The sequence below is a fragment of the Hemiscyllium ocellatum genome, chromosome 10, assembly GCF_020745735.1.
Source record: "Hemiscyllium ocellatum isolate sHemOce1 chromosome 10, sHemOce1.pat.X.cur, whole genome shotgun sequence".
In the NCBI taxonomy this organism is placed as follows: domain Eukaryota; kingdom Metazoa; phylum Chordata; class Chondrichthyes; order Orectolobiformes; family Hemiscylliidae; genus Hemiscyllium; species Hemiscyllium ocellatum.
Window position 1 is genome coordinate 17,451,396 of NC_083410.1, and position 16,477 is coordinate 17,467,872.

A 16,477-nucleotide genomic window follows, 5' to 3' on the forward strand; every position below is an offset into this window, starting at 1 on the left:
GGTTTGAGTTATAAGGAGAGGATTAGATTAGACTAGATTCCCTACAGTGTGGAAACAGGCCTTCAGCCCAACCAGTTCACACTGGCCCTCCAAAGAGTAACCCACCCTGACCCATTTCCGTCTGACTAATGCACCTAACACTATGAGCAATTTAGCGTGGCCAATTCACCTGACCCGTACATCTTTGGATTTTGGGAGCACCTGGAGGAAACCCACGCAGATACGAGGAGAATGTGCAAACTCCATACAGATAGTCACCCGAGGCTAGAATTGAACCTGGGACCCTGGTGCTGTGAGGCAGCAGTGCTAACTACTGAGTCACCATGCCACCCCAGAGGCTGGGTCTTTTATCCCAGTGGTGTAGGAGGCTCACAGGTGATCTTATCTCTGCCCTTCATGATTTTATGGACCTCTGTTAGGTGAATAGCCAAAGTCTTTTCTCCAGGGTAGGGGAGTCCAAACTAGAGGACATAGACGTAAGATGAGAGGGCAAAGATTTAAAAGGGACTTGAAGGACAATCTTTTCACACAAAGGGTAATGTATATGTGGAATGAGCTGCCAGGGGAAGTAGTAGAGACCAGTACAGTTACAATATTGAAATGAGATTTGAGTGGATCCATGGATAGGAAAGGCTTAGAAAGATATGGGCCAAACTCAGGCAAATGGGACTGGTTCAGTATAGGAATCCTGATTGGCTTGGATGAGTTGTGCCAAAGGGCTCATTTCTATATTGTATGACTCTAGTTAGGATGGAGCAAAGCTACAGAGGAGTTTGAAGCTGAGGATGAAAATTTTGAAGACTGTGTGCAGAATGTTGGGCAACTGTAGGGATTCAGAGCTTTAGATGATGAATATTTGCTTCTTTTATTGTAATGACACATATAAGCTTTGGGGTTTTGTAGGGTACCTGAGGCTATAGAGTCATAGAGATGTACAGCATGGAAATATACCCTTCGGTCCAACCCGTCCATGCCGACCAGATATCTCAACCCAAACTAGTCCCACCTGCCAGCACCCGGCCTATATCCCTCCAAACCCTTCCTATTCATATACCCATCCAAATGCCTCTTAAATGTTGCAATTGTACCAGCCTCCACCACATCCTCTAGCAGCTCATTCCATACATGTACCACCCTCTGCGTGAAAAAGTTGTCTCTTTTATCTTTCCCCTCTCACCCTAAGCCTACGCCCTCTAGTTCTGGACTTCCCGACCCCAGGGAAAAGACTTTATCTATTTATCCTATCCATGCCCCTCATAATTTTGTAAACCTGTATAAGGTCACCCCTCAGATCCGACACTCCAGGGAAAACCGCCTCAGCCTGTTCAGCCTCTCTCTCTAGCTCAGATCCTCCAACCCTGGCAACATCCTTGTAAATCTTTTTTGAACCCTTTCAAGTTTCACAACATCTTTCCAATAGGAAGGAGACCAGAATATCAAAGTTGTTGATAAAAATTTTAGTCATTAATTTTTCAAAGAATGGAAGCAAATAAGATTAATATGAAAAAAAAGTGTGTAGTCTTGATGGATAAAAATTGTCTCTGGAACTCAGCTTGGGATTGTTTGAATGTCAGTGGATTCCATTTGGGCGAATAGTACTTGAATTATGTAGCTCTTCACTTACTGAGAAAATTGCTGTATGCTTCACAATAAATCACTAAAATTTACAGAAAAGGAGGAGGTAATTTGGTCCATTGTGTCTGTGCAGAGTTAACACTTTGAATCCGGTGACTCAGTTCTGATGAAGAGTCACCTACTTCAAAATATTAACTTTGCTGTCTTCCCACAGATGCTGCCAGACCTGTTGACCTTATCCAGCATAGCTCCACTAAGCAGACTCTTGAGGAGTCAGCAAGGAAGAAGTGGCACTCAAAAGGATGACACCAGACAACGTCCATGTTGTGGCATTTCTGAAATGATAATGAAATTAAAATTAATTTATTTTCCAGTGCAGGAATTTAGTTGCATAAAAATATATTTCATCTTGAAAAGTAATGTTTTCCGACTTCCTGCTAAGGAAAGTCTGACAATCAAAACTCCAGTTTTGGATGTCAGTGCCAGACATTGCATTTCGGATGCAATTTGATTGGCCAAGCTACCAGATTTCAATCAAAGCACTCTATTCATACAGTATAGTTAAGATACAACAAAAGACAGAAGCAATTGGAATAACTTAATTCTATTGGAAAACTTAACAGGATAATAGACTATTTAGTTGCAAACAGTAACTGTTCCAATATAGTAATATCCCACAAATATCCCCTTGTCAAACGTAAGTTTAGTAAAATAGATTGTCTCACATGCAATTCTCCAATCCAGAAGGAAAATACCAAGAGAAAACTCAGAGTAACAATGAGTAGAAATAGACTTGGCAGCTTCCAAACCCAGCTTCAAGCCATCAGCAACAACTGCTTCGGAAAAACTAAAGCTAAACATCCTGGCTCTGGGGGAGCTTGAGCCCACATATTTAGGCTGCTTCTATTGTTCCAACTTCAAAAAACAACCCAAGGCTTCACAAGCTGTTTACTTTATTGGATTGGCCTCTGTCTTAAAACCTCTCTCAAAAGACTGGACAAAATATACCTCTTAAATCTTCTAATAGTCACAGCAACCCTGACTTTAAATGCCTGGAAAACCTGTATGTTTTTGTTTTTACATATATTTTCCAGTGTTTGCTGGTTCTGCCATTTAGTCTAAAATCTTAATGCAGTACTGAAACTTGCAGAAATATTATAGATTTATTGTTGTCAAGACAGGAAAAATGTATAGTGATCTCTGATTTAATTTGAGTTTTAAACGGGTATGATACATTTCTTTTTGCTAAGCATAGTTTGCATTTTGCTTAAAATAAATGCCTACTCAATCTCACAGCTGTTTAGTGTTGAACATATGTTTTAAATGAACAAACTTTCCCTACAGGTATGATAATGAACTGAGGTTCCCCTCTACGTAACACTAATGTACAACAGTTTTGGATGAGTTTGTTGACATACTGAACCTGCCCAAAAGATGCATTATCAGAATCCCTTACCAAAGCTGCATTGGTGACAGAAGTGTTTCCTAGTTCCAAACCACATCTGAGCTTTTCATCCCATTTATCTACTATATTCTCTTTAGAGCTCTTTGTCCTCATTCCCTCTAATTTAGGAAATTGCGGGATCACATTTTGATCCACACATTTGGATGCAAAGTCCAGGCTGACAGTTGGCCACTCCATTCCATCCCTTAGACCAACATCTTTGAACACATTATCTGGAAATTATTACTTTGCTTTGTGCAAATTGGCTACTCCTTTATAACAGTGATGGCATTTCAAAACATCTTAGCTAAGAACTTGTGTAGCATGTTTTAAAGTCACTGATAGATGTATATGACTTTTGGCCTACAGTAGGACTTGATTACAATGTGACTCACAACTGAGTGTGTTGTTGTGCTGCTCTGAGTGCTACTGTTTTAGAATTCTTTAAAGATAAAATAATGTATTGAAAATAATTTGGAAATGAGTATGTGCATCAGATGTTCAAAGAGAAAACCAACAAATGAGAATTTCATATTTCACTACAGATTAAATTAAATTGTCCTGGACTTTCTCCAAATTTTTGGATACAGTATGTTAAACAAACAAATGTTGGGAATGAGAGTTTAGTTCAAGGTAGAAATAGACTTGGCAGTTTGTAATTACTTTGAAGAATTTGGTGGCCAGTTGGTGTTCATGTTTCCTGGTGGCAAGTTTCCTGCTAGTTTGTTTTAACAGTTCTTGCATAGAATCCTGTCAATGATGTTAGTTTTGCTGGTGATATGCAATGGATCTTTGAGGTTAATTAGTCGCTGCTTAAATGTGTTGGTAAATTTGTGGGATACCATGATGCTGAGGGGTCTGAGTAGTCTGGAAGGCATTTCTGATATGTCTTTGATGTAAGATAATGTAACTATAGTTTTTGGTTGTGTTGTATCCGCTTATTTGGGTTTGTTTCTGAGGAATTGGCAGATTGTGTTTATCATCAAGGCATTATTTCAACAAGCTACATCACCCAGCAGCATCCAAGAACTACAAAAAGCAAAACAAGAATATCTGTGCAATGTTCCCAAGAAAAATGGGTACCCAATAATCTCAATCTGCCGATTCCTCAGAAACAAACCCAAACAAGCAGATACAATGCAACCAAAAACTATGACCACGTTATCTTACATCAAAGACTTATCAGAAATGACATCCAGACTACTCAGACACCTTGGCACCATAGTAACCCACAAACCTTCCAACACACTTAAACAGTGTCTAATGAACCTAAAGGATCGATTAAATACCACCAGAAAAAGTAACGTCATTTACAAGATACCATGCAAGAAGAATAAAAAAAACCACACTGGACAAACTAGCAGGAAACTTGCCACCAGGATACATGTACACCAACTGGCCACCAAAAGTCACGACCCACTATCACTAGTTTCTATACGTACAGACAGAGGGACAACACACACCCTTGTACAGGTGAAACAAAGACACGAGAATGCTTAGAGGCATGGCATTCTGACCAGAACTCCATCAATAAACACATAATTTAGATCCTATCTACTGTCCCTTGAAAAAAAAACTGAAAATGACATCACCCGCGTTAAGAAACCAAGACCTATAAATACAGAGGTAGGACATACCACCAGTGCTTCACCGGAGGCACTCGCTGATGTTACCTAGTATGATGACAAAACGTGTGAAAACAAACATTCAAGCACAGCGAGTTAACTTACATACTTAGCATCGTCCTGAACTACAAATCTTTTCAAAAATCGCTATTTAGCTAGTTTCAGATTTGTGTTTAGATTATTCTAAATACGATAAATGGTTTTCTTATTTCATATCGTGGTTCAGTAGTATTCTGTGGCAGATATATGTTGCTGCATATAAATCAGCAGTTTGAAGTTGGGATTACTTTATAGGCAGGGGTCAACATTTTGCATATATGAGTAATTTAGAACTAAGGCTGTTGCCTTTTATCATACTGCATTTAAAATCTGTTCATTTTTGAACTAAATGCCCACCTCCCATTTACTACATTTATACCTTGATCCCAGAGGTAAAGTGACACTGTTCTGACTGACTACTCCACCTTATCCTCTGTAAAAGCTGTTGATACTTCTTTTTGACTTATTGTAGTCAGTAGAACTTTGTTTTTGAAACTGAAATATGATTTTGAACACTAAATGTCTGCAAATAGTAATTTTAAAGATCTTGTAAGATTCTAGAATTGTTTGTAATTTCTGTTTTACTTTGGAGTTGGTAGCAAAATTAGTTTTCTAATTTAGAAAAACTTCTTTCTGTATGTACTCTGGTAGAAATGATTATTTTCAATCATTGTGGAATTGTCTCAACAATTATTCTAATATTGAAGTATTTCTGTACTCACTATTGCTCCACATTGTGTCGCAGATTGATTGTCCTGATGTTTTTACTCATGTTGCACTGTTGTCCTTTAAGCATAATTCACACAGTCATCAAGATATCTTTTTAAAACAAAATGACTTTATGAAATGCTGCTTGATTGTGCTGGTTTGTGGCAGATTTTGTATTTGGTGATATGCAAATTAATTTGGAGGCAAACTTCTCAAAACAGATCCTGTACTATTCTAGTCTGAACTCGTGCAAAATAAGCCTTTAGTGTTGGTATAGACTTTAAGATTTATCTTCTGTGCTTTCATTTTCCTGAACAGTGAATCTGCCCCGATGTATTAATTTTCTGCCAGTATATGGTCAAACAATGCTATGACTATTTAAACTGTGAAATCTCAACATGCTATTTGTTGACTTTTTAGTCTGAATGAGAGTTGAAAATGACTACCAGCATGGTCACTCATCAACGATGGAGGTGATGATTTCTGTAGCATCTGATGATTTAAAAAAGGAATTGGGGTGAGGCCTAAAGTTTGTTTGGGATTCTGATAAGCATTCTGCAAAGAAAAGTTTAAATGATTTTACATTGAATCTTATCTTGTACTTCTGATGATCTTCATGGAGAAAAGGTATTAAATTGATGTTTCATCTGCCAGTTCTATTTCAGGTGCGTCAGGCAAGATTACTTGCAACATTTTCATTGATTTAGGCTCGGACCCTAGGTTTGATATGAGTTCAATGAGGAAAATAGAAAAAAACCTTTGAATTGTCTCCTATGCTTCCAGTGCTGTTTTTGAGAATCTTTCATCAGAAAGGAAAACCTAAACACTGCTAATTGGAGATTCTGTCAATTTAAGGAGGTATTAACTATCCCATCAGATTCTTTTTTAGAAGGATCAGACAAATTTCTACTTAAAACAATTGCACTGACAGTCTGGGGCATGTTCCTGTTTTTTAAACTCTTTATTGTGACTGAATTAAAGGAAATTCTACGAACCTAAATGAGGACACAATTACCTACTTTTTGGCAATCGATTTTCTAGACCTGTTATTTTCAGAAGAGTCTTTGTGCCAAATTGAAGGAGAGCTCCATTTTGCCATGAAATTTTACAAGGACAGGATTCCTTTTCTGGTTCTTCTGACCACTTTGTAGGACACAAACCTTAGTCCAGTGTTCTTTACATAAATTAATTTCCTCTTTCTCATGAATAGACCTCTTATTGACAGTTTTATTTGATTCAGTTGTTTAATGTTATGATTCAGACCTAAGTCTTATTTTTAATAACTTGTCATTTTTTCCCAAGAAGGAATGCCCATAGTTAAGGTGGTGCTAAGAGATCTATTCTTCCATATTGCTGTTCACTGCTGAATTTCTTCCACAAAATTAAATGTAGTACGCTTAATTTATTATCTTGAAATTGTAACTTCCTTACATTTCCAATCATTGTACTTCCATCACATCAGCTGGATTCTTTGTTGTTCATTCAATATTTGTCTGCAAGAGTACAATTTCCATCATCATAAGGATGCATTGTGGTTGAAAGACTTCTCCTGGGAAGCTATATGTATATATTTTAAAAATGCCCAATAATATTTATTTAAAATCTTACAGGTTTCTCAGTTACTGCTGGAAAAAATATTTTCACTCTTCCTAGACACTGCTTCTGCTGTCCTCCTTAAATGTAGCCACGTCATTTGACTTTTCCAGAACCGTGTCACCATCAATTGTAACCTTCTCAATGCTCCTACTTGTTGCATCAATATCCCAATAGTAATATTAATTCAGTTTCTCCAGCACCCAATATGTAATTTGAATCCAGCCTTTTGTTATCTTGCCTACTTGCAACTTGGGGTATCTTCCTCACTGTTTTTCTTTTAATTGAAGCTTCAGAAGCAAATGAGGGGTTAAGACATGAAATTATTATTTAAGGCATGAGTAACACAAAAGGTAAGTATGGAGGTACAGCAAATAATAAGGAAAGACAATAGAATATTATAATCTGTTGAGAGGGGAACTGAGTTCAAAAAGTAGGACGATTATGCTTCCGTTACACAGTGCTTTGTTGAGACCACACCTACTGTGTTCAGTACTGTTCACCTTACTTAAAGAATGCACTATAAGCAGTTCAGAGAAGGTTTACCAGACTATTCCCAGGAATGTGCTAGTTTTCTTATGAGGCAATGTTGGACAGGCTAAGCTTATCTCCAGTAGAGTTTGGAAGAGTAAGAGGCGACTTAATTGAAATGTGTGGTGTCTTAACAAGTTGGATGTGGAAAGGATGTGCCTCATAGAATTCAGAACCAGGGATCGGCTGTTTTAAAATAGAGTTGAGACTCTTTTTCCCTTGGAGGGTCACAGGTCTTAGGAACTCTATCTGAAAAGGTGAAGGAAGCACAGTCCTTGAGTATTTTTAAGAAACTAGTGGATACATTCTTGGAGAAACTCTGGTCTGTCGCATCTCCAGGGGAGAAATGTTTCAGAATTAATGTTTCAAGCCTGGTATGAATTCTTCAGAATGAAGCATTTTCTGTGGTTGTTTTCAGATTTGCAGATCTGTGCTATCTTGCCTTTATTATATCTATAGTGGAAAGATTCTTTTTAAGCAAAGGTGTGAAAGAATATTGATAATAGTGTAGATTTGAGGTTACAGTCAGATGAGCTATGATCTTTTAAATGGCAGAGCAGGCTACAGGGACTGAATGGCCTACTCTTGTTCCTTATTCGTATGTTTGGGCTTTCGACTTTAAACCAGTGGTAGGGATTGTATTAAATTTTCCACACAATGCTCATGATTCCAAGAGTTAGAGCCAGGAAATATCTCAAACACTCCTACAATAAAAATACGCTGTGATATCCTTAGTTTCAGTCACTGAGTGAACTTGATATATTTTCTGTTATATGGCACAAACAATGTCTCTTAGCTTTTCATAATGTTGCTTGTATGTACATAGAAATCTATTGATTGGCTCCCGACAAGCAATGTCAGAGGAACTTCATTCATTTATTTATGAAGAAGAGGTCTGATTTTTGTATTTAGGGATACTGGATCTACAGTTACAGGAAAGTACAGAATAAACTTTGTTGATGCATCCCTAATCAATCATTCTAATGCATTTTGCAGTCTGTTTTTGCAGGTGAACTTGAAAATTGTTTACCTTTTGTTTCTTAAACTATTCTAGCTCCAGAAAAACTTGCCAAGCTAAACACACTAGCATAACACTAGCAAAATAGTAGATTCAAATAAGATTCCAAACACTTAATAAATTGATCATTCCTTGCAGGGTTCTACTGACCATGATGCACCTGACCCCTTCCCAATGGGAAAAGCTGAGGATGTACAGGTAACCATCAATTCACAGTACTAAATGTGACAAAGGCTGACTCCTGTCTTGGTGGTCACCTACCCTATATAAATTTAAACTAATCCAAAACTTTGCCTGTATCCTAAATCATGCCATGTTCTGTTTGTCCATCGCCCCACTGTTTGCTGACTGATATTGATTTCCAGTCCAGCAACTCAAATTTAAAATGGTCATCATTGTTTTAAATTTCCTCCAATAATCTCATCTTTGCCCTACTGTGTAACCGCCTTCAGCTCTTTAATTATTTACAAGCAATTTCCAACCTCTTCCGTTGCCCAGTTTTAGTTGTTCTGCCATTGCAGTAATATCTGCATCTGCTTGGACTCTAAGCACCAGGAGTTACCCTCCTATTTTCTTGACCTCTCCATCTTCACAATGGAGTTTAAATTTGGTCTGTTTGAAGGTCATTTGATTTTGTTTTGTGTTTTGGAGTGAAATTTTAATAGATAATGTTCCGTTGATATGCTTTGGAACAGTTTACTATGCTCATAGTGCTTTGTCAATTCAAACCTTTTGGTACTGTAAGTATGAAGAGGCTTGTATTATCTGCTTTGGGTTATTCTGGATAACTGTGACAGACTACAGAAAATAGGGACTAATATTAACTGCCTTGTGTTAATCTGAGTAAACTGTGATTGGCTATTTTCAGTTGCCTATCACTTTGCTTCAAGACATCTATCTATCAGTAGGGATTCAATTGACAGCCATTTGTTCATCCACAGCCAATGACCCTAAAAGTGTGTAGGAGAAAGTGTGGACTGCAGATGCTGGAGATCAGAGTTGAGTGTGTGGTGCTAGAAAAGCACAACCGGTCAGGTAACATCTGAGGAGCAGGAGAATCGATGTTTTTATGAAGGGCTTTTGCCTGAAACGTCGATTCTCCTGCTTCTCACATGCTGCCTGACCGGCTGTGCTTTTCCAGCACCACAGTCTCGTCCCTAAAAGTATGTGCCAGGTAAAGTTAAAATTCAGATCAGTCTCGCCAGATATCAAGAAACCAGTACAGGTATTTTCTATTCAGCCAGTTCAGAAATGTTATGACACACCTGCAGAGGAGGTAGGACTTGAACCCTGGTCTCCTGGCTCAGAAGAAGGGACATTACCCTAGTGCCACATGAGTGCTAAGAAATCAATATAATGTTACTCAACAATATGCATTTAAGAGAATAGGTACCATGAATATTCTACCAAATCAATCGCCAGGAATCATTTAATCTCATAAGCTTCATCTAGATATTGTTAGGTGCTTAGCTCATAAGATTTCTTTTTTAACTGGACTGAGCAATGAAGCAGTGAATGTTTCTCAAACCTGTGGCTTCACAGATGATAAAATGTCTGAATTATCTTTGAGACATAGAATTGATTCAAATTTCACTTTGGAGCTATTTGCATAAAACTATCAACTTCATCTTTTTTTTAAACAGGAAATGCAATGCATTTACTTGGAAATTAGAGGCCACCCTCTTGTTGGGTGATGTCCATATTCCTTCTCCATTTCATTAAAACCAAAAATAATATAAAAACAAGTATCCACACCAGACAAAAATAATTCTAATTCTTCACCAGTCATGTCAGCAGTCTTTTTTTGGTGCATTTTCTCTACAAGCCTTTCCTGATAGCCAAGGTCCGTCCAGACTTCGAAAAGGCTCAATGGAAATCAGTGGGTTTTTCTGTGTGAAGGGAACATAAATAACCATCTTTTTACAAAGATAAATCCAATCTATTTTCATTCATTGAAAGTTTAAATAAATGTGCAAAATTTCCTGCCATCAGGAGATCCTTCTTTAATAATTTGTTCTCTGGATGTGTGGAATACTGGTAAAACTTTTTTTACCCTATGTTTGCCCTGACTGCATGTAGAGTGAGATTGGAGTCACATGGGGATTAGTTGGTGTGACAGTTTCCCTTCCTTGGGAAATTTCTTTTTGCTATTCCATATATTACTAGATTTCTTCCTTTAGAAATTAAGAAGTTTCATTTATATGATATCTTTCAGAATCTTAAATACATTGCAAAATGCTTTCTAGTCAATGAAGAACTTTTAGACTTTAGTCATTACTGTGATATTGAAAACATAAAAACAGATTTTTGTATAGCAGTGTGATGATACCCAGTTTTCTACAGTGAAGTTGATTTAGGCCCTAGATATTGTCCAAGACATCATCTTTGAATAGTGCCATGGTATCTTTAACACTTACATGAAAGGATAAGCTGTGTCTAGAGACTTCTGACTTAATGACCGGGATTTAGTATGGGGATGGGTGTGTCTCTCATTGTATAGAAATTTAGTGGGAACCCTGCATTGTTTACGTTGAAAAAAACCCAAATTAATTAAGTGACTCTCAGACACTTAACTGGAGAATGTTGGGGACTTTCCCCAAATCTACGAACAGAGGGATGGAAATCAAATTAGAGGCTGACAGCTCTCTGAAGCATCACCATAAAGTTCAATGACTACTGCCTACATTGCTTTGAGTAACAGCTGTTGGATCCTAATACACAGGTGATGGTGGGTTAGGGGAGAGAGTGGTGAGCAGTAGCCACTGGTGGAGTACTGAGTGAGAAACTACAAGTTCAGAATATCTGCATGAGCTACATCCTAAGTTGATACTGTCTTCAGCGGGTATACAATGATGAATGCTGGCCCAATATAAAATCTAGACTGTGGCCCATCTGTATTCCTTTGGATAATTAATTAGTATTCTGTATCTTAACACTTGCCTTACAATGACACTTTGCCATACTATTATGGTTAATGTTGCATATGCAGAGTTTCACCTAAACAAAGATTAAATAGTATGGGCATAGTTAATTAGAATGGCATGAACCTAGATTGTAAGACATTAAATCAATCATCAGTAACAATTCAGAAGTTGTGATTTCATACTGTGGCAAGTTTTAAAACTACATCGAATGTCAGCCTTCATTTATTACTATCACTCATTCGGCAGAGTTTAATCCAGCCCATCATGTTATAGCAGTGGCCCAGTTAATTGGAAGAGGGGCTGCATGTCAGTTTGCCAGCAGCAGAAAACCTCCAGTATTTGAATCAGTACGAAGGGGCCAATGTCAGAAATGCATCTACTGTGGAGATATGTCAATCAGGCTTATTAATGAGTCAGTTGACATCAGTTATCTGAGCTTGTTTACTGTGAAACCAGTCTACTTGGGAGTGGGTGGTATTGCTCATCAACGGGTACTCTGCACTCGATCAAGAATCATAGCATCAGGAAGGAGGGAACTGTGAAAGGCCACCCCACTTAGGCCCTGGTCCTTTCCCTTCCACAATCCAACTCAAACGTGACCTTGGGTCCAACAGCTGTAACAACATTTTGAGGAAAATTTCCAAGAGGCAATTCAGGAAAAGCTACTTTGCATAACGGGTCAGGGCAAGGTAGAACCTGTTTCTGTGGGAGTAGTTGAAATGAACACTAAGGCAAGGTTGGACAAACATACGGAAGAAGGAATGATAGATTGGGGTGAAAGGATGAGATGAAATGTGAGTGGCTTGGAATTGTTGGATCAAATGTCCTGTGTCTGTAATGAATATCCTACAAAGTTAGCTTTTGATATTTTGATGTTTGGAAAATAAGAAAGAAAGGAAGATGCAGAAATTGCTGGAGAAACTCAGCATGTCTGGCAGCCTCTGTGGAAAGAAAGCGGAATTAACATTTCAAATCTACTTTTCAGAGGTTACTGGACCTGAAATGTGAGATTTTCTTTCTCTCCACAGATGCTGCCAGACCTGCTGCGTTTCTCCAGCAGTTACTGTTTTTGTTTCAGATTTCAGCATTCAGTAACTTGTCTCCAGTATTTTCTTCCTCTTCAAATTTATTTTGAATAGTTTTAGTTAATCAGGGAAATGCTTCCTGAATTATTAAAACATACCTAAGAGCAGTTTACTTCAGTCTTTGAAGGAAAATAGTGAATGTTGCAGCACAGTATAGACCCTTCAGCCCTCAATGTTGCACCGAACTGTGAAAATAATCTGATGTCCATCTAACCTACACTGTTCCATTATTATCCATATGTCCGTCCAATGCCCATTTAAATGCCCTTAACATCAACTACTGTTGCAGGAAGGCCGTTCCAAGCCCCTACTACATTGAGTGAAGAAACTACCCCTAATATCTGTCCTAAATCTATCACCCCTTAATTTAAAGCTATGTCCCCTCGGGTTGGCTTTCACCATTTGAAGAAAAAGGCTCTCACTGTCCAACCTATCTAACCCTCTGATTATCTATATATCTCGATTAAGTCACCTCTCCACCTTCTTCTCTCCAACGAAAACAGCCTCAGTTCTCTCAGCCTTTCCTCGTAAGACCTTCCTTCCATACCAGGCATCCTCCTAGTAAATCACCTCTGAACCCTTTCCAAAGCTTCCACATCCTTCCTACAATGCGGTGACCAGAACTGCATGATATACTCCAAGTGTGACCTTGTACAGCTAAAGCATGACCTTGTGGCTCTGAAACTCAGTCCCTCTACCAATGAAAACCAACACACCAGATGCCTTCTGAACGACCCTATCAACCTGGGTGGCAGCTTTCAGAGATTTATGCACCAGGACACCGAAATCTCTCTGTTCATCTGCACTGCCAAGAATTTTGCGGATAACACAATACTCTGCGTTCCTGTTACTTTTTCTGAACTACCTTGCACGTTTCCGCATTAAAATCCATTTGCCACTTCTCAGCTCAGCTCTGCATCTTATCACTATCTCTCTGTAATCCACCAACATCCTTTAGTACTGTCCATAACTCTGCCTACCTTAGTGTCATCTGCAAATTTACTAACCCATCCTTCTATGCCCCCATCCAGATCATTTATAAAAATGATAAGCAGCAGCGGCCCCAAAACAGATTCTTGTGGCATACTACTGGTAACTAAGCTCCAGGCTGAACATTTCCCATCAACCACCATGTCTTCTTTCAGCTAGCCAATTTCTGATCCAAACCGCTAAATCACATACTTATCAAGGACCCACAATAGGTGTTCTTTGAAAAAGCTCTACATTTCAGTTGTATCCATCCCCTGCAGTTTCCTTCCCCATCTTATGCATCCTAACTCTTGCCTAATAACATCATAATTACCTTTCCCTCAGTTGTGCCTCTTTCCCTGTGGTATAATCCTTTCCCTGCCCATTGCTGTTGTAAACATATATGAATTATGGTCACCATCGCCAAAGTGCTCACCTACCTCCAAATCTTAACACCTGGCAGTTTTCATTTCCCAGTACCAAATCCAATATGGCATCTCCCCTTGTTGGCCTGTCTACATACTGTGTCAGAAAACCCTCCTGCTTATATTGAACTAAAAATGACCCATCTAATCCACTTGAACTATAGTATATCCAGTCAATATTGGAGAAGTTAAAGTCCCCCATAACAACTACCCTGTTACACTCGCTCCTGTTGAGAATGATCTTTGCTATCCTTTTCTCTACATCCCTGGAATAATTCGGAGGCCTATGGAAAACTCCCAACAGGGTGACCTCTCCTTTCTTGTTTCTGACCTCAGTGGAAGAGTTGTCAAACATTCTCTCAGCTGCTGTAATACAACTCTTGATTAACAATGCCACACTTTTCCTCCTCCTCCTGCTTCTCTCTCTCCCTCTCTCTTCACTGCCCCCAACACCCCCTCCACACACACACACACACACACACACACACACACACACACACACACACCCCATCATTTCTATTCTTGCTGAACCATATAAATCCTGGAATCTGCAACAACCGTTCCTATCCCTCCTCTAGCCATTTCTTTGAAATGGCCACAACATCAAAATCCCAAGTACCAACCCATGCTGCAAATTCACCCACCTTATTCTGAATGCTCCTGGCATTGAAGTACACATATTTCAAACCAACATCCTGAATGCCAATGTCCTCCCGAGACCTTGTAAGCCTATCCCTGACCTCACTACTCTCAAAGTCCTGTACTCTGGAACAACAATTCAGGTTCCCATCCCCCTGCTGCATTAGTTTAAACTTTTCTGAAGAGCATTAGCAAGATTGATCTCTGAGTAGAAATGAAAATTGGCATGGAATGAAGTACAAATACAATCTCTGAATAATTGCAGGGTTTATCTGGAGAGGAATTGCTATGATTTTGTAAAAGTTGTGACTTGATTTATAAGAGTTTTTCTTGAGTTAGTTATCTTCTATCTTAATTTCAGGTATGTTTGGCTTTAAATTTTAACACCACCTGTTTCAATGAATCCAAATTCCACATTCTTAGATTGTGGCCCACATCTTCTGATCTGGATTGGTATGCCCATTTTAGATAACCCAGATTTCACAAGATGTTATATACATGCCTTCCTTTGATTTTTTGGATCTGTCTTCTGAACCCTGAACCTCCTTAACTCAACAGTGTAGCAATTTTCACAGGTAGCAATGTGGCAAAGTCTTTGAGGAAGATTTACTGCTTTTCACGGCTGTAGTTGCTGTAATCTGTGAACTAATATATATAACTATTAATATGGCATATCTAGGTCCATGTCTTCAGTAGCCTTGATGTAGGATAAGTTTTAGTAACATGCCCAGAAGATCAACCAAAAATAGGTCTGTCCTTAAATTAATAACTACAGGAATTGGGACCTCCATAGGTATGTGTTGTGTGTTTTGGACCCACTTCAAGTTTAATCTTATTTACAGGCATATGTAAGATGTTGTGTTACAGATGTAGTTCCATTGGTCACGCTTCTTGGCTTTCAGCAAAACACACTTTATTCTTGCAGTTGTTGTGGGTATGTTCGCTGAGCTGGGAATTTGATCTGCAGATGTTTTCATCCCCTTTCTAATTGACATCCTTAGTGCTGTGGAGCCTCCTGTGAAGCACTGCTGGATTGTAATGGTTGGAATTTATTTGGTTTTGTTCCGGCTGCTTCCAATTGCCAGTTCTGGACGTTTGTTTCAATGGTCAATATATTGGGTCCAGGTTAATGTGTTTCCCGATGGAGTGCCAAGCCTCTAGGAATTTTCTGGCTGTCCAATGTTTGGCTTGTCCTATTATTGTTGTGTTGTCCCAGTCAAATTTCTGGTCCTTGTTGTCTGTGTGTGTAGATACTTAGGATAGCTGATCATGGGGTTTAGTGGCTAGTTGATGTTCGTGAATGCACAGACTACACAGGTATGGACAAGAAATCACGTGCCAAAATCATTAATTTCAAAAGTGACCAAACAAACGTAGATTGTAACAATCAAGCAGGCCATCACAATAGGATGGGACAGAACCACAAACAAAAAAAAGGCACTACAAGACAAAATGACTAAACTAATCAGAAGAAGACAACATGACAGACACCTGGGTTAGAAACCTCTCCACAGACCGCTCACAGACACAGAAAAAGTGGTACAAGTCAAGGGACTCAACTACAATCACAGGGATGCAGGACAACAGACTTCATGGCTGCATTAGAATGTACGCTCAGAACAAACGGACTAACAAAAGAGATACAGCAAACGGTCAGACACACCATTGTACCCTTATTAACATAGAAAACACAAACAACCAACCTTAACACAAAGGAGAGCGAAGCCCTAAAAACTGTCAAAAATGACAAAATCATATTCATAGTACCAGCGGATTAAGGCAGAATGACAGTAATCATGAACCAAGTGGACTACATTCAAAAAACAGAGGAACTATTTGCAGATACTGACACTTCCCTACAGAGGGAGTGTGACCCCATGTCACAGTTAACCAATAGAATAA

At 38.8% G+C, this 16,477-nt stretch overlaps 1 protein-coding gene across 4 annotated transcripts in view; it reads left to right on the forward strand.

The window, feature by feature from the left end:
- The window catches only part of akt3a (v-akt murine thymoma viral oncogene homolog 3a), a 417,879-nt gene that overhangs the window by 168,726 nt on the left and 232,676 nt on the right, over nt 1–16,477 (forward strand). The window contains exon 2 of one of the 4 annotated variants that reach the window (XM_060831298.1): nt 8,672–8,731. The exons of the other annotated variants lie outside the window; for them this stretch is intronic. The gene's annotated coding sequence lies outside the window, so the exon portion shown is untranslated. The remainder of the gene's footprint in view (nt 1–8,671; nt 8,732–16,477) is intronic. 4 annotated transcript variants of the gene reach the window in all.